General features: G+C 42.2%; 1 protein-coding gene across 6 annotated transcripts in view; it reads right to left on the reverse strand.

Annotated features, from left to right (window-relative positions):
- LOC126484410 (E3 ubiquitin-protein ligase RNF19A-like) overlaps positions 1-23,579 on the reverse strand; it is a 373,735-nt gene that overhangs the window by 177,084 nt on the left and 173,072 nt on the right. The window contains exon 1 of one of the 6 annotated variants that reach the window (XM_050107925.1): positions 12,308-12,441. The exons of the other annotated variants lie outside the window; for them this stretch is intronic. The gene's annotated coding sequence lies outside the window, so the exon portion shown is untranslated. Of the gene's footprint in view, positions 1-12,307; positions 12,442-23,579 lie in introns of those variants that run through there. 6 annotated transcript variants of the gene reach the window in all.

The following is a 23,579-nucleotide window of genomic DNA, read 5'->3' on the forward strand; positions in this document are numbered from 1 at the left end:
AGTCAGACAACGTATTTATGTAAATCTTTGTTCCCTACAGGCCAAATATTTACGGACAATCCATTCAAGAAAACTAGACAAGCTGACAGATGGAGATCGAGCACCAGCTCAGCTGATGTGTGGGGCAAGACTTTTTGATCTGAAAACTCCATTTCCCTGAAGCAATTTACGAGAAATCAAGACAAACGCGCGTCTTAGTAGCCTGACGGGGATTTGAATTTTGAAAAGACTGAATATTTCTTCATTATATTAGCAGTTGCACCACTAACATTCAGTTCATGACTCCATGAACACACTATATAGCCTGCAGACAACAATTAAAAACTTTATACAATGATAGTTTTCCAGTGAATTATGCCAGCAACCGCAGCAAAAAGTGCACTTTTTCGGAATAGTTTTAAATTAAGCTTTTTGACTACTAGAGCAGCATAATGTATTCTTTTCACAGATTAACACGGTATTTTCATTGCGTACTGTAAAAGAAATCTTAACTGACGTACAACTAGCCAAAATTCTTTCTCGCTGTACGCCGATTTTCCGTCACCTCTTTACCAATCATTTGCAAGGCTGGATCAACACTGCATTACTGCTGTACGGACATGCGACTTAATTTACGATTAAATATTATTTTCAGGTGCTCGTTCGCAACGAAAAAGTTTCTGACATATTACCACTGTCTGTGATACACAGTTTTTCTGTGGTCATGCAAAGATATGGCGACAAGTTATCGAGTTGGCAGTGAAGATCTGGTTTTCGGGTAAAAAATTTACTTTCTTGAATAATCACCTGTGGAGAAACGCACTTCGTCCCAACTTTTTTTACAGTAGGTATATAACATCTCTAATTGTACTCAAATCTTTCCTAAGTCATGCTTGTTTCTATGTGGTAATATGTTTTACCTGAAATATTTATATACATTATATTCATTTGTGATGTACTGGTACAGCTTGAAAGGCCGCTTCTTACACCGTTTTTGCTGTAGGCCACCACTACCCCAACTAACCTGTCAGTTCGAAACCGGTAACGGCGCTATTTGTTAAACAGACAGTATGATTGACAGTGGCTGGATGTTGTTTTCTTCTCTGGAGCAATCAACCTGTGTTTTGTACACAGCTGAGGCCTCAAAATGTATGGTTAATAGGAGCTTCGAATATAAATATAAATCTAAATCTAGTAATCGTGTAAATGGGTTGTTTTTTGCTGTTTTAAAGAAGTACTACAAATTTAATAAGAAATTTCCAGCTGAGGTTCTTCCTGAGATTTTTATGAGGTTTTAGTAAAATCGCAAAGAATTACGTAGTACACTATTCTACCGTCGAAGAAAATGCTAGCTGTTAACACAATCCGGACCGACCGCGATTTACTCGCGTTTCCTAGAAGCTGTCTACAGATGCCATTCGCTGTGATTTATTTTAACTACTACTTCTATTCAGATGTTTAGACAGTAGTCAATGTAACAAACAAGATTGTCTTCATGTACATGTAGCATTTCGATTGTAATTTGGTATTTCAAATTTATACATTTTTCCCTTTGAAGTCCCTCCCACTTTTAGAGACGTACCAAAAAAAGAGGAAATGATCGAATCAGTTTTTTCGATGATTATTCTGTTGTTCCTATTGAGAATGCCGATCCGGATCTGAATGATGGAATGCTTTTATGCTCCTGAGAGCGATTCCCGTGACAATGGCATCATTAGACCTCTACAGAAATTTAAGGTGGCAGTGTTTTCAGGTGACTGCGATAATAACGATGAAGTTGATTCTGTTCTTGTGAATGATTCGTTTAGTTAGTGGTTAACTGAATGAAGACAATAAAAATCTAAACTTTGTTGTTTTTTAGTTTAATAATGTGATTTTTAATTTTATAATTTCCAAATTATTTCACTTTCCATCAGAAAAAGTAGGAAAAACACAAAATATATCGATTTTATATTCACGTGTTAAAGAAAAGACATTGTTTAGACTACGTGGGCTGTACGCCGAGATGACGAAAGTGTGATGTGTACAAAAATAGATGACGGTAGTATCGCGAACACAAGATATAGAAAGACAGTGCATTAGCGGAGCCGTCATTTGTGTTCAGGTAATCCATGAGAAAAGGTTCCCGATGTGATTATGGCCACACGACGGGATTTAATGCGGAATGGTAGTTAGAGCTAGAGTCGTGGTACATTCCACTTCGGAAATAGTTACGGAATTCAATATTCCGAGGACCAGTGTGTCAAGAAGATGCCGAGAATACCCAATGTCAGACATTACTCTCACCACGGACAACGCAGTGACCGAAGATCTTCACGACCGAGAGCAGCAGAGTTTGTGTAGAGTTGTTAGTGCTAACAGAGAAGCAACACTGTGTGAAATAACCGCAGAAATCAATGTCGGACGTACGAGAAACGTATGTGTTTGGGCATTGTGGCGAAATGTTGCTTAAATGGGTTATGGCAGCGGACGACCGACGCGAGTGCCTTCGCTAACAGTACATCGCCTCGTCAGATGAGTCCCTACTTCAGTTGGTAAGAGCTGATGGTAGGGTACGAGCATGGCGCGGCAACCAAGAAGTGACCCAGTTTTCTACAAGGCACTGTGCAAGCTGGTGGTGGCTCCATATGGTGTGGGCTGTGTTTGCATGGAATGGACTGGATCCTCTGGTCATTGACTGGAAATGGTTATGTTCGGTTACTTGGAGACCGTTTGCAGCCATTCAGGGATGTCATGTTCCCAAACAAAGATGGAACGTTGATGGACGACAATGCGCCATGACACTGGGCCACAATTGTTCGCGATTGGTTTGAATAACATTCTGGACAGTTCCAGTGAATGATTTGGCCAACCGGATCGTTCGACATGAATCCCATCGAATATTTGTGTCACTTAATGGAGAGGTCAGTTGGTGTACAAACTGCTGCCCCGGCAGCACTTTCACAATTATAGAACGCTTTACAGGTAGCATGGCTCAATATTTCTGCTGGGGGCCTCCAACGACTTGCTGTGTCCCTGCCACGTAGAGTTGCCGCACTACATCAGGCAAAAGGAGATCAGACAGATATTAGACGTTATCCTGAGACTTGTGTCATCTCAGTGTGTATCATATGTGAAGATAACTCACCAGTAAGTTAAATGTCAGAAAATTTCCACGAATATAAAAACTGATGGTCAAAATTGTTATGTATGCAATTTGCGTTTGGTGCATTTTAGGTCATACAATGCTGCATACCAAATGTAGTTAACATATCGGAAATATTTTTAACGCTGGAAGGAGAACCAGATCTGTTTCCAGTCCCGAGAAAATACCTGACATATTTTGTAGTTGTCCGCAATGAGGCTGATAGAGACGTGCCACACGCGATGCTATTGCCGGCTGCTGTGTCGTGTTGTTCGTCGTATCGTCCCTGTGGGGACAGCAGTATCGCAGGGATAATCGAAGCGTCGCGTGACCTCTATTGCAACGTGTCTTATACCATATCGTATCGCCTCAGTGAGAACCGCGCCTAATGTATGTAAGTATCATTCAATTTGTTGTTAATATAGGCAATGGGGACAATCGGAAAGTTTGTGTTTTAAATACATTTACTCGAACTAGTGCAACATTTGACTTCGAAGTCAGTGGAACCTCGCGACCACAAATTCGCAGCTATCTCGCAAACTGCTCGTTTGCGGACCCGTGTATACAGGAACGTTTTGGCTTCTGTTCTCGTGTACTTTCACCTGTGTCAGTTTTCGCTACTAATTATGTTTTGCCCTGAATACAAATTGCACACTTTAAAGACACCCCTGGTACCCCAATCGGCCGCTTGTGTCATTTGTGCCTTAACCTTTTAACATTAGAACCATCCAAAGAATATTTCTGTCTTACAGGAAAATTTAACCCCTCTCCCCCTGACTGTTTTAGGAAGTGGATGATGGTTCTTGACTCAGTATTTCTTAGGCTAGGTCATTTAGCAATAGAAGTCAGCGCTGTCGATTGATAGCCTGAGCAAAAAATAATAAATACCTAAAACAGCCTACGTGACTCTTTCGTCCCATTGAATAAACTAAGCGCAGCCGATTATTTCACATTGTTGTAGCCTTTATTGTGTCTGCTGCCGTCATGTAATTACGAAATTAGATGTGCGGCATCTGACAGCCGGGCACATGCTAAAATAGGGTAATTCACGTAAAAGATGCGGTACGGAGGCAGAAGCTCCCAATGGAACAAAGTGGGTAGTAGTACTACTAACATCGTAACTCCTGCAATGGGTGGACAACGCTTGGTATTTGTTTACTGCCGAATTTATTCTGGAGCATTCAGTAATGCACTGAAACACACGGCTGCGTCGAATTTTCGCAGGTGACGAATAGTCATTCCCTTTAGAAAAGTTTCATGCATTTCTTGCTATTCTCTATGTTCGGAATGCCACAGAATCAGAAGGAACACAAGCGGAGTTTCTTTGGTCATAGGAGTGCGGGAACAATTTTACAAATCTGTGACATCGCGTAGTCGCGTCAGGGACATCATGCCGTTCCTCACGTTTGATTTGAACTCGACGCTGTCGGAGTGACTAAAAAGTGAGAAGTTCGCTCTCGTCTCAGATTTATAGGAGCGATTCATAAGAAGCAGTTAAAGCACTCCTGGTCTACATATTTGTGTCTATCACTAGTTGCATCCTTCCAACTGTAGATGTCGTTCACTTCATTCATGACTTCAAAACCTGAAGTATGGGCTGAAATACTGCATGGCCGTGGATAAAAATTCCAAGTATAAGCTATACGATTTCCTGAATCTTGGAAAAGATGAAACTAGTCATGATGGTGAACGTCTTAGTAAATTTGTTATGAACAAACTCTTAGGTCCATACCTACAAAAAAGAAATTTTACGCATGGCAACTTCTTCACCTCACTTTCACCAGCACATCTGAAAAACCGAACAAGCTGCTTGGTACAATACAACAAATTAGAAGGGGTGTACTCGATCGCCAGGGAAGAACGTAGTAATTATCAGTGCCTTGCATCCATATGTACGAACTGGAACTGACACAGTAACATGTTACAGCGGAACTAAGTATGGAGTAGGTTATGTTGACCAGATAGTCAAAAAAGTATTCTCGAGTACTCAGTGGAAGCCGGTGAAAGAAGGTGGGCTCTTTGTACTTTTTATAATATTCTACATTTAGCAATTATCAATGCTTGGGTAAACTACAAAGAAGCAACAAACATAAAAATAAAAGGTCGCGGAGGAATTTACTAAAGATATACAGAAAAGAGGATCAGAGCTCTGGCTATTCAGAAAAAACCATCAGATGTTAGACGGATGCCGCAGCTCCTACCAGGTATGAAAAACTCTCAAAGAAGGGGAAAGTTCATATAAATGTGTATCGCGTGACAAACCAGTTTGGAAGAATTGTGTTGTTACGATTTCCTACGTTAGCGCAAACTGCAAAGCTCTGTCAAAGACAACGATGATCTATAGGCATCTAAAAAGATTATATTTACTTGCACACACATGTGATGTTTATTTTTGTCTAATTGTATCAGACAATAGTGACGTACTGATTGTACAGTGTGTTCTTGATTACTTGGGTAATCTTTTGTACCGGAAACTTTTGGACTGGCTGTATTTCTATAACCGAGAAGATTATTTGATGATATTGCAAAAAATTTTGAAGTGTTTGCGTATTTAAGTTAAAGTGGATAAAAATTAATTATTTTAAAATTTGGAAATATGTAACATGATTATATTTAATGTTTCAATTCTAAACAAAACAGGCGATTTCAATTGCTTTTTCTTACATAAAAACACTCGCCTTAAAGTAAAAAGGATGGGACATTTTTTTCCTCCAGATGGCGTTTTTCGGGTGGTTCGAAAAATCCGGCGGTTCTAGCATTAAGCGACACAAGTAAAGCACGAAGTATAATTACTGTCTCCTGATTTTCCACTCCATACCTCATGGTGAACTAAATAAATAATAAATCGAGCAGCTTTATTCATTACAAAGAGAACATGCTAACAAATATTTCATTTTTCTGTCGGGTGGGGGGGGGGGTGGGGACGAACATTTTGTCACATGAACGACAACAGTAAAGATAATTTTAACAATCACATTTCTATCTACAGCAACATTCCTTTGCAATAATGCAAATGTTTCTTAAAAAGCATGTTCGCCCTCTCCATCCGTTAAAACATGTTTACCTACGTTAAAAGACCTCTTCGGCTCACGACTAGCAAATGAAGTATAGGCAATGGTAAAATACCACTTCGATTGAAGCCGGCCCTAAAAGCTTGTGGATGATCAAGCACTAAGTAGAAAGAATACGAAAAAATGAAGCATTCTTGAAACAAATGAGGAACTCAGTCAACGAACCATTTATTAGTGTATGAAATTCACTGTTTTAATAGTGTCGCACAAGATTTACAAACACTTTCATACGCTGCAAGTGACTGAATAGTCATAACTTGTAACACTACTTAGTTCTGAAATTAGGATATTCTGAATGTCTACCAGTATTTTATGTTTCGAGCAGAATGCTTTTGCAACTACTTAAATGCATTAATTTCCCATTGTAGTTTCCTCCGCAGGCTGCGTGAATTGCCAAGATGTAACAACCTCCGTTGCACTGTTGCCATGCAAAGACTATACACATTAACCAGAGATTACAAATGCTGAACGAAGATTATGTAGGTTTAAGGAGGATGTGTTTACAGTGATTAAACTTTTTTTTTTTTTGTGGTCTTCAGTCCTGAGACTGGTTTGATGCAGCTCTCCATGCTACTCCATCCTGTGCAAGCTTCTTCATCTCCCAGTACCTACTGCAACCTACATCCTTCTGAATCTGCTTAGTATATTCATCTCTTCGTCTCCCTCTACGATTTTTACCCTCCACGCTGCCCTCCAATGCTAAATTTGTGATCCCTTGATGCCTCAGAACATGTCCTACCAACCGATCCCTTCTTCTAGTCAAGTTGTGCCACAAACTTCTCTTCTTCCCAATCCTATTCAATACCTCCTCATTAGTTACGTGATCTACTCATCTAATCTTCAGCATTCTTCTGTAGCACCACATTTCGAAAGCTTCTATTCTCTTCTTGTCCAAACTAGTTATCGTCCATGTTTCACTTCCATACATGGCTACACTCCATACAAATACTTTCAGAAACGACTTCCTGACACTTAAATCTATACTCGATGTTAACAAATTTCTCTTCTTCAGAAACGATTTCCTTGCCATTGCCAGTCTACATTTTATATCCTCTCTACTTCGACCATCATCAGTTATTTTACTCCCTAAATAGCAAAATTCCTTTACTACTTTAAGTGTCTCATTTCCTAATCTAATTCCCTCAGCATCACCCGATTTAATTTGACTACATTCCATTATCCTCGTTTTGCTTTTGTTGATGTTCATCTTATATCCTCCTTTCAAGACACTGTCCATTCCGTTGAACTGCTCTTCCAAGTCCTTTGCACACTCTGACAGAATTACAATGTCATCGGCGAACCTCAAATTTTTTACTTCTTCTCCATGAATTTTAATACCTACTCCGAATTTTTCTTTTGTTTCCTTTACTGCTTGCTCAATATACAGATTGAATAACATCGGGGAGAGGCTACAACCCTGTCTCACTCCCTTCCCAACCACTGCTTCCCTTTCACGCCCCTCGACTTTTATAACTGCCATCTGATTTCTGTACAAATTGTAAATAGCCTTTCGCTCCCTGTATTTTATACCTGCCACCTTCAGAATTTGAAAGAGAGTATTCCAGTTAACATTGTCAAAAGCTTTCTGTAAGTCTACAAATGCTAGAAACGTAGGTTTGCCTTTTCTTAATCTTTCTTCTAAGATAAGTCGTAAGGTTAGTATTGCCTCACGTGTTCCAATATTTCCACGGAATCCAAACTGATCTTCCCCTAGGTCGGCTTCTACCAGTTTTCCCATTCGTCTGTAAAGAATTCGTGTTAGCATTTTGCAGCTATGACATATTAAACTGATAGTTCGGTAATTTTCACATCTGTCAACACCTGCTTTCTTTGGGATTGGAATTATTATATTCTTCTTGAAGTCTCAGGGTATGTCGCCTGTCTCATACATCTTGCTCACCAGATGGTAGAGTTTTGTCAGGACTGGCTCTCCCAAGGCTGTCAGTAGTTCTAATGGAATGTTGTCTACTCTGGTGGCCTTGTTTCGACTCAGGTCTTTCAGTGCTCTGTCAAACTCTTCACGCAGTGTCATATCTCCTATTTCATCTTAATCTATGCCCTCTTCCATTTCCATAATATTGTCCTCAAGTACATCGCCCTTGTATAAACCCTCTATATACTCCTTCCACCTTTCTGCCTTCCCTTCTTTGCTTAGAACTGTGTTGCCATCTGAGCTCTTGATATTAATACAAGTGGTTCTCTTCTCTCCAAAGGTCTCTTTAATTTTCCTGTAGGCAGTATCTATCTTATCCCTAGTGAGACAAGCCTCTACATCCTTACATTTGTCCTCTAGCCATCCCTGCTTAGCCATTTTGCACTTCCTGTCGATCTCATTTTTGAGACGTTTGTATTCCTTTTTGCCTGCTTCATTTACTGCATTTTTATATTTTCTCCTTTCATCAATTAAATTCAATATTTCTTCTGTTACCCAAGGATTTCTATTAGCCCTCGCCTTTTTACCTACTTGATCCTCTGCTGCCTTCACTACTTCATCTCTCAGAGCTACCCATTCTTCTTCTACTGTATTTCTTTCCCCCATTCCCGTCAATTTTTCCCTTATGCTCTCCCTGAAACTCTCTACAACCTCTGGTTCTTTCAGTTTATCCAGGTCCCATCTCCTTAGATTCCCACCTTTTTGCAGTTTCTTCAGTTTCAATCTGCAGTTCATAACCAATAGATTGTGGTCAGAATCCACATCTGCCCCTGGAAATGTCTTACAATTTAAAACCTGGTTCCTAAATCTCTGTCTTACCATTATATAATCTATCTGATACCTTTTAGTATCTCCAGGATTCTTCCAGGTATACAACTTTCTTTTATGATTCTTGAACCAAGTGTTAGCTGTGATTAAGTTATGCTCTGTGCAAAATTCTACAAGGCGGCTTCCTCTTTCATTTCTTCCCCCCAATCCATATTCACCTACTATGTTTCCTTCTCTCCCTTTTCCTACTGACGAATTCCAGTCACCTATGACTATTAAATTTTCGTCTCCCTTCACTACCTGAATAATTTCTTTTATCTCGTCATACATTTCATGTATTTCTTCATCATCTGCAGAGCTAGTTGGCATATAAACTTGTACTACAGTAGTAGGTGTGGGCTTTGTGTCTATCTTGGCCACAATAATGCGTTCACTATGCTGTTTGTAGTAGCTAACCCGCACTCCTATTTTTGTATTCATTATTAAACCTACTCCTGCATTACCCCTATTTGATTTTGTATTTATAGCCCTGTAATCACCTGACCAAAAGTCTTGTTCCTCCTGCCACCGAACTTCACTAATTCCCACTATATCTAACTTTAACTTATCCATTTCCCTTTTTAAATTTTCTAACCTACCTGCCCGCTTAAGGGATCTGACAATCCACGCTCCGATCCGTAGAACGCCAGTTTTCTTTCTCCTGATAACGACGTCCTCTTGAGTAGTCCCCGCCCGGAGATCCGAATGGGGGACTATTTTACCTCCAGAATATTTTACCCAAGAGGACGCCATCATCATTTAATCATACAGTAAAGCTGCATGTCCTCGGGAAAAATTACGGCTGTAGTTTCCCCTTGCTTTCAGCCGTTCGCAGTATCAGCACAGCAAGACCGTTTTGGTTAATGTTACAACGCCAGATCAGTCAATCATCCAAACTGTTGCCCCTGCAACTACTGAAAAGGTGCTGCCCCTCTTCAGGAACCACATGTTTGTCTGGCCTCTCAACAGATACCCCTCCGTTGTGGTTGCACCTATGGTACGGCCATCTGTATCGCTGAGACGCAAGCCTCCCCACCAACGGCAAGGTCCATGGTTCATGGGGGGTTACGAACCATCATATTTTTGTATCTGACCACGCGGCTGAGAATGAAAATGTACGTGGTCCACACGGATTTACTTTTTTATCAAATGGAAAACAACACAATTTCCCGATTAATCGTAACATGTAACCGGAAGGGGGGACACTGATTTAATTTTTTGCCTTGTGGGCAGATATTCCAAAAAGTACAACATAGGTCTACTAAAAAGAAATTGCGCAAAATTTGTTAATGCACTACTTCGGACACAACACTTCCCGCGGCATGCCTGAACCACTCTTCGATTAAAATAATAGAATGATTGATAGTACAGAAATGGGAGGAGGCGATGTTGGTTCATATTGATTGGGCATACTAGAGTTGCGGCAGCAACAGCTGAGTGTTTCTGTTCACGATGCAATCACGCGTTCCCCGTTAATGTGCATTATTACGTTTGCTTAGCAGGATGGCAATACTCTTATTGCTCTTCTTCACACCTGAAGCGAAAAAAAAACCACGCCTTACAGTGAGACAATGAAAACAAATCACTATTCTTCGCTACCGACCACAAGCATCGTTACAAATGACTGGCAACTGGCATCTGAGGTAGCAGTGCGATGTGACAACGGTGAACAGAACAGAAAGTGTGACGAAGTCCATAATGTGACTGGTTGCTGCTGTGGCAGCTGTCTAACTCAAAGCATTGACTTATAACAAAAAGTTGAAATATCTGTTGTGTGTGTGTGTGTGTGTGTGTGTGTGTGTGTGTGTGTGTGTGTGTGTGCGCGCGCGTGCGGGTGGGTGTGTGTGTGTGCGGGTGGAGGGGGGGGGGGGGGATAAAAGTCAAGAAGTAATAAGAGCCCTCGCGGATGTATGTCCTATGCTTTGTATATCTGCAGAAGGATAACAATGACAGTTTCTGTTGACCGTGTACACTACTAGTCACAAAAAATTTTTTCCTGTCATCAATAACACCATAATAAGTGCTGTCAAAGCAAATTGTGGCATACTTTTAATGTTTATAATACCACGACACAGCGATATAGAAACAAATATGCGTACATGTCCTGGACCCAGTTCGTTACATCATAGAACTGACCGAAGAAGAAGAAGAAGTAGTAGTAGTAGGACATTTCTGCAACAGGTGGCTCACTCCAGAACCGTTTCCCGTAATACACTCACTGTCTTTCTTTTCTCTTTCACAAATTAATGTAATGATGTCAGATTCTACCGGGGAGACAGTTCTGCAGCACACAAACACAAAACAGCAGAATAGACTCCGAGCCCTGGTGGGTTCGCTAATTCCACAGGCCGTGATACGCGCAAAATGCATTTACCAGTGCAAGTTAATAGCATCACTGATTTCCGTAAAATGCAACACGAAAATATAAATTAAAATCCCGAAGCGATACAACAGTTTTGCAACTAGAGATGAAATTTTATCTGATCTTTCTACAACGCCGCTGAGCGAGGAAATACCTTGGGTGGAGCTGTATGATGTGACATCATATCATATCCGCTTTTTTTTTAATTTGCATACCGTACAAGCGCAACAGTATGGCATTATCAGCGCGGATAGTATTCTAACTAGCGATATTGGTATGACTGTCCTTGTCGTTTTTCGGATTCCTGATAGTGTCAATTAGCAGGAATACTTTGAGGACGTAGTATCGATGGCACATCCAAGGCCATATCATATACCACAGCAATCCACGAAACAAGAACGTAAGAGGGCAGTTGTTAGTCATGGGTGACAGCCGCTGACGTCAGGATCACTGGGGGCTATCAGTATATGACTACAAAATAGTAGGTCATCGATGTTTGGTCAGTCTTCTGCAAAACACGCCGCCTTCTAATTTATGCCCTCGACGAAGGGTACGACCATTGCGTAGTACGCATATGTTCACTTTTAACTCTACCTAAGTGATGTGGATTCTGCTTCATTTTACATTGCAGGACTTTACAATGAGATCTTCATCCAAATTACTTACACTTGTAATGAGCAGCTACGTTATTTGCGAAGGAACCTCACTTCATGCCAAACACTGACACAGCCGAATATTTGTAGTTCATTTCTAACATCCTCTTTTACACAGTAAAAAACTTCAGCTCACAAGCATCTTCACCGCTTAAAGATATTTCTAGTTTGACCGATCTCATCACTACGTGCACTTTTTTTTTCGTACACGTTTAACACGCTTAAAACTTTCGGCTGCCTTGGGATCTGATGGCCTGCACACAGAGATGCATCACCATAAAAATACTCCCGGAAGCATGCGACACAAAGCACACCAGACTTCCTGGCTATAAGAAACGAAGAGCGCGTTTGGGCCACACAGATTTCAAGAATACTCACAAGAGACACGTGACGCAATTAAGACGGTGGTAGTACTATTAATGAGTTCAGGGCCACAATCAGTTGCCCCTCCGTTCCAGACTTTCCGCGCGCGCGCGCGCACACACACACACACTTGTCACTGTAGTCGCCCACCAGCCTCCGCACACAGACTGGCGTGGAAGCGCGGGACTACAGCCGGGACGACAAATTAGTTCCTGCAACCTCCGCGAGCGGCACCACCCGCGCTCAGCTGTTCCACAACAGCCGCGAATCACTGACGTCTGCAAAATACGCCCGGCAGCGACGCTTGCATCGGCACGTCCCTTTTCTTGCTGTTGTCTGTAGTCCCTCATGGCTATTACCATGAAAATTCACACCTATTACGATATCACAAGGACAGTATGAAATCATATTATGCATAAATAATAACAACCAAATATCGATGCTGCTCGGCAATCTGACAAGCATATAGCAAGTGACACTTCTTTGTAAACGAGGATACACTTTGAACGAGCAAACTACGCTTAAGCACGCAGTTCTGTTAAATAACTTTTCTTTTTTGAAGCAGCGACCAGCCTCATTTCCTTCTCTTTCTGGTCCCTGATTACTGTACGCCATACATGTATACGTAATTGGGTCAGAGTTTTTTGCCATTATTTTTGCGGCCTTCAATAGGCTGAACGAATGTACGGTATATGCCTGTTTCCTATAGTGAGGTCCGCAAGGCCAGCTAGTTCATTTTACACAGCTGTAAAATTGACCTATCTTAATAAAAGTTCACATGTTTTTCATTTTATCCTATGACTACTGTGGTGTTACCTGTGCCCTCATTAATTAAAAAATTGCCCGTCTTTCATTATGTAAAATGCGTCTCAGGTGTTATCTCATGTAAGCTTCGATTAGTTGTTGACTGTTGGTTAGCAGGTTTTAAATTGACCCCACTTTTAATGTGTCCTTTTAGTGCTATTGCTGCTAGCTATTAATTGGCATATTACTTTCTGTCAGCATAGACTGTAAGGTTTCGCTACTTTCCCTGTTGATCAGTAACGAGAACTCGTAAATAGGAGTGGCAAATGTGTATTTTTTTTAACTGATGACTGTGGTGCGTTGTTCCACGTTGTCACTTACATATCCCCGCTAAATTTAAAACTTGTTTGCCATTCATGTAAAACAGAAGTTTCATTGCGCTTTACGGTTTATGTAATAATCGTATATCGTAGCTTCCACTCAGTTTTACCTCGGTTCTGTACCGACCTGTTCAATACACTCCTTTACTACCCATAATACACCTTTAACTTATTTCGTGTATTTATGAATTTTTGTTGTTTTTTCCTTCATTTTTAAATATAAACCAATAATTCAAATTGTGAACGGCCGGACTAGTGGCCTCACGTTCTTCTCACCGCCAATAGATGGCAGTACTTTTGCCACTCTGGTTTACCACTTTGCTTCCTCGTTCGCGTCCGCTACTTACTCCCTGTTCTGCACTCATAAGTACCGAGCGAGGTGGCGCAGTGGTTAGCACACTGGACTCGCATTCGGGAGGACGACGGTTCAATCCCGTCTCCGGCCATCCTGATTTAGGTTTTCCGTGATTTCCCTAAATCGCTTCAGGCAAATGCCGGGATGGTTCCTTTGAAAGGGCACGGCCGATTTCCTTCCCTCACCCGAGCTTGCGCTCCGTCTCTAATGACCTCGTTGTCGACGGGACGTTAAACACTAATCTCCTCCTCCTCCACTCATAAGTAGCACACCGCGCCTAGTACACTTCCACCGCGGCGCTCGAGGGCCACAGCACAGTGTAAGTATCGTGGTATTATTTGTATATTTCCCTACCATGGCAGTCGTCCGTAGTACTGTCTGGTGTCACCTTCGCATGGACATAGGTTTCACAGCATCCCGCCGGGAATCGAAGCCGAGACCCCGTGCTCGGGAAGCGAGAACGCTACTGCGAGACTGCGAGACCACGAGCTGCGGACATCTGAGATCATAGACTTGTAAAATTGTTTCCGCCGTTTCCTTGACCAAAGAAGGTCCACCTATATTCCTTTGGATTCAATGACACCCCTAAAATTCAGAACAGCGAGAGAGCCATCAAGCTCTCCTACCGGTAGTAGTCATTCTTCACCTTCCAACGCTCTACATGCCTCAGTTTCAGTGCATTTTTGGATACACTTGGGACCAGATTTGTAAATAAATAAGCGCCAAGCATTCAAAGAAAAATCACACATCAAATGTTTAAGGTTATGGCAAAGAGCCGCAATTCTCCTAAAGAACATTTTGCTTTCCACGCTATCTAGGAGTTCCAATATCAGTAGCAACTACAGTAGATAGGCAAAACAATGTGAACAGTGGTAGTAATGGGATCCTTGTGTTTCACGGTCAACAACGCACATAAGGTGCGTGTTGCGCTGCACTGTGCGTGTTCAGTACAGACTAGACATCAGTAGATGTTGTTTACGAGTAGTGGGCACTTTTTATTTGCATTCAGAGGCCGAATGACAGAGATCGTCGTATGCTAACACGAATTTTGTCAAAACAAAACAAAACTACGGCGGCTAAAGTGACTGCAGAGTTCAATAGCCATATGCGAGATACTATATCTGTCTACACTGTCCGCCGAGAACTCCATAAAGCGAATATTCATGGACAAGCTGCTATACTGAAACCATTAGTGATGACAACCAACGCAAAGAAGCGTAAAATATGGTGTCACGAGCTAAATCCTGAACGGCTGGTCAGTGGAAACACGTCATATGGTCCGACGTATCAAAGTTTTCGTCATTTCCAACATCTGGCCGAGTCTACGTCTTGAGAACACTAAAACACGGCTGCAATCCTGATTGCTTGATTCCAACGGTTAAGCATGGGGGTGGAGGTTTGATGGTGTGGGCAGTCATATCATGGTACTTTGCAGATCCCATCATTACTCTTAAAGGCCGTGTTACAGCCAACTATTATGTGAACATTTTAGGTGATCAGGTGCACTGATTCAAATGCTGTTCCCCAACAATGATGCCATATTGCAGGACCCATACACACAGCCAGTACAGTACAATCGTGGTATTACGAGCATGAACTGAACTGCAGCGTCTTTGCTGGCCAGCACAGTTCCCAGACTTGCACATTATCGAACGCTTGTGGGCTGTATCGGAGCGCAGACTCTGGAGCAGATTTCCGCCTCCCTCGTCACTACAGGAGTTAGAAGAGGTTCTGATCGAAGAGTAACTGAACATTCCACCGCAGACTATACAATCATTGTATGCCAGTATTCCGAGAAGAATTGCAGCTGTATTACGGGAAAATGGGGGTCCAACCCCTTATTAATAAACCATTCCCAAGTAAGTACAGGTGTTCACACTATTTTGCCTATCTCCTGTACACCCCACTTCAATCCAGCAAGAGCTTCAACTTCTGTACTGGAAACCGTATTATTGACAATTATCGTTTACCTGACTTACGACTCCTGTTTTGTAAGTGGATGGCAGAATTTTCTAACATTTAGCTGTAACTGTTCATCATAGTTATCTTGAAAAATACCAACCATAGCAACTTTGGCAGTACTACCACGAAAAATTGTGGCAGAAATGCCTCTCCTGCCTTTTCTATTACGGAGACGACGTGGTTGCCCTTCGGATGAGGCGACACTGATAGATTAGTAAAATTGGTGTTATTTGTGGAACGAACACAGCTGCAAGGAAAATTGGAAAAGCGGAAGTACATGTTTTCAGAAACGTTTTATTTCAATTTTGTTACAATAATTACATGTCTGTGCTTGAAACCCATACGCAATATTTTATACAAAATAATCTCGATTGCTATTTGTATTCTCACACTTCTCCAGCAGGTTATAAATGCCACGCAAAAAAAAAAAAAAAGTTCTTTTGAAGCGAACCAGTCAGCGAGCCATTTTCGTACACTTTCATACGAACTGAAGCGCTGTTCGGCGAGAGCGTGTCCCAGTGATGAAAATAGATAATGATGGGCCAAGTCTGGAGAATAAACCCCATGCATTAGTATAGGGTGTCCCCTCAAACCTACCTGATCTCAAAGACCCAGGAAAAAAAATAGATACGACAGTGAAAAATGCTCCACATTGTAGAGCATCTCAATGAATTTATTTATTTATCATCAATACACCTCTACATGTGAACCATTTGTAGACGAAAAATATCGAGTCTATATTCAATTCCTTGCCAAGTTCTTTGTAACATTTCCTTTGTTATTGTTGCAATCGCATAGCGATACGATGTCGCAACGTAGGAATATCGCTCACTTTGATCGCATACACGCGGTCCTTCACGAATCCCCACATTAACAAATCAAGCAACGTAATGTCGGGGGAACGTGGTGGCCAGCAATGGGTCCTTCGCATCCGATCTAACGATTGCGAAATTTCCTATTCAGGAACTTGCTAACAGCCGTTGACCAATGTTGCGGGGCTGCACCTTGTTGAAAAATGATGTTGGATTGCAAGTTGTATCTGAGGGTACACAAACTGCTCCATGTCCAGATACACTGACCCATTCACTGTTTGTTCCGCAAAGAAGAATGGTCCAACAATCCCGTCGTGCATTAGCCCGCACCAGACGTTTAGTTTAGGCCTATCTCGAACATGTTCAATGACAACGTTAGGATTTTGCGAACCCCAAATCCGAACATTATGCCTATTAACCTTTCCTGATAGATGAAAGGTTACCTTATCTGAGAATAAAAATATTTCCAGAAAGCTGGCGTCCATATCAATATGCTGCAGCATATCCGCAGCCAATTGTTGTCGGCGTGGTTTGTCGTTCGGCGTCAGATGTTGCAGTATTTGCGCTTTGTAAGCACACATACGAAGACGCTGGTGAACTACACGAGGCAATGTTGATTGAGGTACATCATGTTGCCTAGATGCTTGACAACTGACTTACGTGGGCTTCTGAGAAACGTTTGTCTGATGTCCTCCACTGTCTCTTCTGAAAATCCGTAACGTGCACCGCCAGAATGTTTCAGAACACTTCCCCTTGTCATAAACTTCCTATACCATTCCTTAATTGTTTTCACATGAGGTGGATCACATTCATACACACGACGATTATTTCTTTGCACAATAATCGGCGGTTTTGTTTCTGCAAACCACACTACTGCTTGCGCGTGCTGCTGTGGAGTCGCCATTTTCACTTCATGCGGCCATGCTGCACTCTGGCGACGATACTTGGCTCTCCTGACGCGGGGATGTAAATTCTTTGAGATTCTCTACAATGTGGTGCATTTTTCAATGTCGTATCTACTGTGGCTTTTCTCTCCCGTGGCCTTGAAATCAGGTAGGTTTGAGGCGGACACCCTGTATTTCCCTTACCCGTTTTGCTGTATGTGGTGGGGCATTATCATGGAGCAATATGACTGTGTTGCCGTTTTTCCATATTCCGGTCGTTTTTCACGTAATGCTCGATTTAAGTCAACCATTTGCTGTTGGTAGCGGTTTCACCAGTTTTAGCAGCTCACAATAGATGACGCCCTTCTGATCCCCCTAACACAGAGCATTGTCTTCTTTCCAACGCGATCTTGCCTAGCAGTGTATGTCGATGGTTTGTCTGGATTCACCCATGATTTACGACGCTTAGGATTCTTAAAGTATATACATTTTTCATCACCAGCGATTATTCGACGGAGAAACGACTTTGCGTCACATTCACTTGATCAGCGAGTTCCTGTTGAGTTTGAGTATCTTCTTCATCATCTAAGGCCTGCAATTCGTTGTCATCGTCTTTTTCGGTGGTTTCCCGCGCTCGTCCTTTCTCACGTCAAAATCACCACTTCTGAATTTTTTTTAACCACTGGAAACATAGTGTTTTCCCAAGAGAATGTTCGCCGAAAGCTTCGTCAAGCATTCGATCCGATTCTGCTGCAGTTTCCTTCAAATGATAACAGAAAACCAATGCTGTCCGCAAATCGTAGTTCTTAGGCACAAAACTTGACATGTTCTCGGGTTGGAAATAGATGCCGATGTATGAAACTTTGATTACTGTATGCTGACATTCGTCGTCAGCAGTTACAGGAGGCAGATGGCGCTGCAGACGCGGTCTCACCGGCCCTACACTGACGGCTAGCACCATCTGTAGGAAAATTCCGGCTTCATACTTCTACACCTGATATACATGTGAAGATTCGTCAGTATCTTGATCGCTGCCCTTTGATTCATCCGGGCACCCTGCTGTACTTCGTTTAGCATCATAATCAGAATCAGTTAAATACTGTCTACATATTCGCCTTCGGATTCGAGTTATTCAGTATTATATGTGAAAGCTGACATCGGCTCGTCCGTTAGACCGCGACAACGATCCATGCAAGACTACTTTTCAGCGCCTGTTTGTTCTGTTTAAATAAAGTTTCACTTCGTCAAAGACCCCATACTTAAAAGCTTCATATATTAATTGCAGCAGCAGATCCAATAATGGCTACCAATAAAGTGAAGCACTCGGCACGGCTGAGTTTATTTAATGGGTCAAAAATCGCACGTCGGCCGTTCTAAGTTATTTTTTATTTTTCTCCTCGTAAACTATAGAAATGACAGTGCTGACTTTTAATTCAGAGTTAACTAGGGTAAAAGAATGTTGAAAGTCATGAACCCTCATCAACTTCCAAAAACATTTATAAGAGATACAGGAGTAAAAATTTTACTATGGGACAAAAATATCCCATCGGTGGTTCTACTATTAAAGAGACAGAAGATCTAAAGTCATCAATCTCTTACTCACCTCCAGGACGAAAACGGTGTATCCTGCCTGTCTGGGTCTATAATAAATCTGATTTGCAAGTGTGAGAACGTTTTCTAAATGTTTGTGTAGCGTGCTTTGGAGGCGGAACTTTGTTAACAGCCTGGTGTTTACCTATTGAGATGCGGAAAACCGCCTAAAACCCACATCCAGGCTGGCGCACTCACCAGCTCTCGTTAATCCACAATATGGATTTGATCCGTGCCAGGCTCGTTGCCTCGTGTCCCGACTGCCGCGCATTAACGCGCTCGGTTATCTGGGCGCGTGGTCGGTGTAATTTATCAGTATAAATAAAAGAATGTTCCTATGACAGACACGTAAAGCAAACATAGAATACACAACGCTGCGTGAAGTACACTGAACTGAAAACCAATGGATGAGCTGAAAGATAAAACCAGTACGTGCTGATACGTGAGCGCTGACAGAAACCTCAACCAAAGACGTACAATCTGATGTCATGTGGCCAGTTTACGTCAACACAGGAGGAAGATTACTTGACTAACCGCTCGTTGGGCCCCCTATAGCTCGTTCTCTTTTATTTATTTGGCTGGCCAATTACACCATAGTATTTACATCTTGGAACTCTCCGACACCATATGCATGCTCCCATGCCATTCATTCACATATTTTTGTCCTTAACATTCACGGCCCAGTATTACCTACAGAGCACAGCATCGTCCATTCCGGGAATCTCGTCTCTTCTCATGACACTGGGCTCCTAAGCACGAACTCCCACGGAAACCACAGCCGTTATTTCTGCAACTCAGTCAAAACACCATATCCGAAGTGTAAGTGTAATTCTTGCGTCCCACTCTTCAACAAATTACCACCAGTAATAAGAGCTTGTCTGTTATAGATTTAACTGACCATTCATATGACAATTTCATACTGATTTAGATGCAGCACCGTATCTGCTTGTACGCCCAAAATACCTACCTATACACTAAAAACGGTGACGAAAGGAACTCTAAATGCAACTACTATGTTATGGCAGTTACCTGGCAACATCTCACCGGTAATTTACCGAGAGATGTTCTTATGATTACAGTCTCCTTCCCTCAATGAACCGGATAGAGACTCAAAGGGTCGGTGAGAAAAATACGACTACGGAGCAGTAGCAAAAATGTGACAACAGGATAAGACGAAACGACTACTACAAAGGGAAAGGGGAGAAGACGACTAGAATAAGACGGGAAAGCTGCGCACTTTCTATTTGGGACAAGGTGGTTTATGTCATCACAGCCGAGAACCATCTGTGCTGCTACAACGGTAACAGACCTCTATTAATGACCGCCTCTATTTGATTTTATGTGAAGAACAGAGTTTACACTTCTATTTTTTCCGGTATTTATCAGTCACCTATTAAAATTATGAGCTGCATTTTTGGATATCAGTCACCGGAGATAAATTCACGAATAGAAAGTCTTGCTTGCTTGTATGTTTACATACTGCTATTTACTTTGAGAATATGCCCCATGCATTAGTATTTCCCAACTGAACGCCTCGATCGTTTCCCTCATGAGTTTTGCTGTGTGTGATGGGGCGTTATCATGAGGCACTGTGACTTTATTTATTAAGAAGTATTGGCAAGCGTTTCACCAAAATCGGAAGGAATGTCGTGAGTTATCGCATTGTGATTTGTTGTATTCCGATTTGGCTAAAGAAGTCGTTCAAAAATGGTTCAAATGGCTCTGAGCACTATGGGACTTAACATCTATGGTCATCAGTCCCCTAGAACTTAGAACTACTTAAACCTAACTAACCTAAGGACATCACACAACACCCAGTCATCACGAAAGAAGTCGTAGCCCGTTACAAAGCGTCCTTTCAGTCAACGAAGGTGAGGAAACCTCAACTGTATTTGTTTGGTGACACAAATATAGGGAAGTCTACATTGATTGAAAAGGTCTTGGGGCTAAACAGGAGGTTTATATGCCGTACTGTCGCGAATTTGGATTTGTAGGGTATAATCCATCTATCCATTCTGTGATTTTATTTGAGGAATTTGAGTGGTGTAGATGGAAGCCTTTTGCAGGTATTTGAAGAGAATTGTTGAAGGTAGGCACATTCATCAGAAAGAAAACCATGCTACTGAGCATAAAATTTCGATACCACAAAGGGGCTATAAAAAAAGGTGCACGGCTTTTGCCACATACGAGAAATTATGCAAATGAAGGAACACTCACGTTAGTGGAAGTATCGTCGACAACCGCTACTGCATTTTTGGCCATCGAACTGAGTGCAATAAGATGACCTATACGTTCTATTACTCCCCCCCCCCCCTTGTCAAAAAAAGACGCATCACAAACAAATGATTACAGTTTCAGAAAAACTGGATGATTTGTTCAAGAGAAAGAGCTTCAGAAATTGAGAAAGTCAGTAACTCACTGGTCCACCTCTGGCGCTTATGCATGCAGTTATTCGACTTGGCATTAATTAATAGACTTGTTGGAAGCACTCCCGAGGAATACTGTGCAAAATTCTGGCCCAATTGGCGCGTTATATCGTTAAAATTCCGAGATGATGGGAGGGTTCTAGCCATAATGCTCCAAACGTTGTCAGTTGAGGAGAGATCTGGCGACCTTGCTGGCCAAGGTAGGGGTTGGCAAGCACGAAGGACAAGCAGTAGCAACACTTGCCGCGTGCGGGCAGGCATTATGTTACTAAAATGTAAGCCCAGGACGGCTTGCCATGAAGGGCAACCAAAGGGCACGCAGGGCATCTTTCACGTATTGCTGTGCTGTAAAGGTCCCACGGATGACAACCAACGGGGCCCTGCTATGAAACGAAATGACATCCCAGACCATCACTCCTGGCAGTCGGGCCGTATGTCGGATGACGGTCAGATTTGCATTCCACTGCTGTCAGGGGCGTCTCCAGACATATCTTCACTGGTCACTGGGGCTCAATTCGAAGAGGGATTCATCACTGAAGACAATTCTATTCCAGTCAACGAAATACCAGGCCCAAGACGTGTCTGGAGACAAAGGTGGGGTACCAACTTGACTGTCGCCCGCCATACGACCCGACAAGCAGGAGCGATAGTCTGGGGTAGCATTTCTTTCATAACTGAACCGCTTTGGTTGTCACCCGCGGCAACCTTACAGCACTGCGGTACATCGATGACATTCTACACGCTATTCTGTTGTCCTTCATGGCAAGCCATGCTGGGTTTACATTTCAGCAACATAATGCTCGCCAGCGGCGAGAGTTTCCACTGCTTGTCATCGTGCTTGCTAAACCCTACCTTGGCCAGCATGGTCGTCTCATCTCTCCCCAACTGAGAAAGTTTGGAGCATTACGGACAGAAGCCTCCCACCTGCTAAGGATTTTGACAATCTAACCCATCAATTGGGCAGAATTTGGCACCGTATGCCTCAGGAGGATTTCCAACAACTCCCTCAATCAATGCCCCGCTAAATAACTGCTTGAGTAAGGGCCAGAGGTGGTCCAGCACGTTACTGATCAGCTCAATTTATGAAGTTCTCTATCTTGAATAAACCATGCAGTTTTTCTGAAATTGTAATCATCTGCTTGTTTGTACATGTAGATCACATCTACAGATTTCCGTCTCAATCGGATATTTACTTCGTAGTGTGTCTTGTTTTTTTTTTTTTTTTTTTTTTTTTTTTTTTTTTTTTTTTTTTTTGTCTTGGAGTGTATCTGACACTCGTTTGATACTTCCGATTTACATCTTCAGTTTACGTTTATTGTATATGGCAAGGTTTTTAATGTCGCCACGTGACAATCCACACGTTTCTAGTACAGTATATATGTTAATTCAACAGACTTCCCAGAACGGAAATGGAGATGGCTTCGATATTCTGAGCAAGGTGACCGAGCGTTCTCGAGTCGAAATGCAGACCTAATAGTTTGCTTTATAGAAGAAATGATTTTACGCTAAGGAGTGCTCTGGTGGTGCAAGTGCTGTTGGTAATAGAAACAATGTTTTTGGAAGAACTGTATCGCATACCATTCACACCTATCACCACCTCAGTCGTCTGGCAATAGACGGCACAGTAATCAGCCAACAGCCGTCACCTAATGCCTATGTTGCCATTGCTGTAATACAAGACAGGAGGGCTGTTGCCTGAAGTTGACGTACAGCCGACTTGGGTATCATCGACCAAAGTCAGGCTTCAATGTCACATTCTAGATTGCATTATGGAGCATTACTAATAGGCGCCAAGGATAATTTAAATACGTCACTAGCTCAGTAACTTTTAGAGCACACGTCATGCAAGTCCTTCGTCTATATTCCGACGAGACGACGCCGTTCAACATAAATGATGCTCAGAATACTACTGTGTGGACGTAGCACACCACGAAAGCTACTTTCTTAACTTACCTACGTGCTGCTCACGTTAAAAACACCTATTTTCTTCAGGCGGGCATCACAACACAGCATGCCAAGGAAACGTACACGCGCGGTTTATCGCATCTTTCCGACTTCGCAAAATCTCGAATAGTTTGTGTGGGGAGCATGGGACCATCTACCGACAGATCTCACAGCTGTCTGTAGTACAATA

Source organism: Schistocerca serialis, chromosome 1 (assembly GCF_023864345.2).
Source record: "Schistocerca serialis cubense isolate TAMUIC-IGC-003099 chromosome 1, iqSchSeri2.2, whole genome shotgun sequence".
In the NCBI taxonomy this organism is placed as follows: Eukaryota; Metazoa; Arthropoda; class Insecta; order Orthoptera; family Acrididae; genus Schistocerca; species Schistocerca serialis.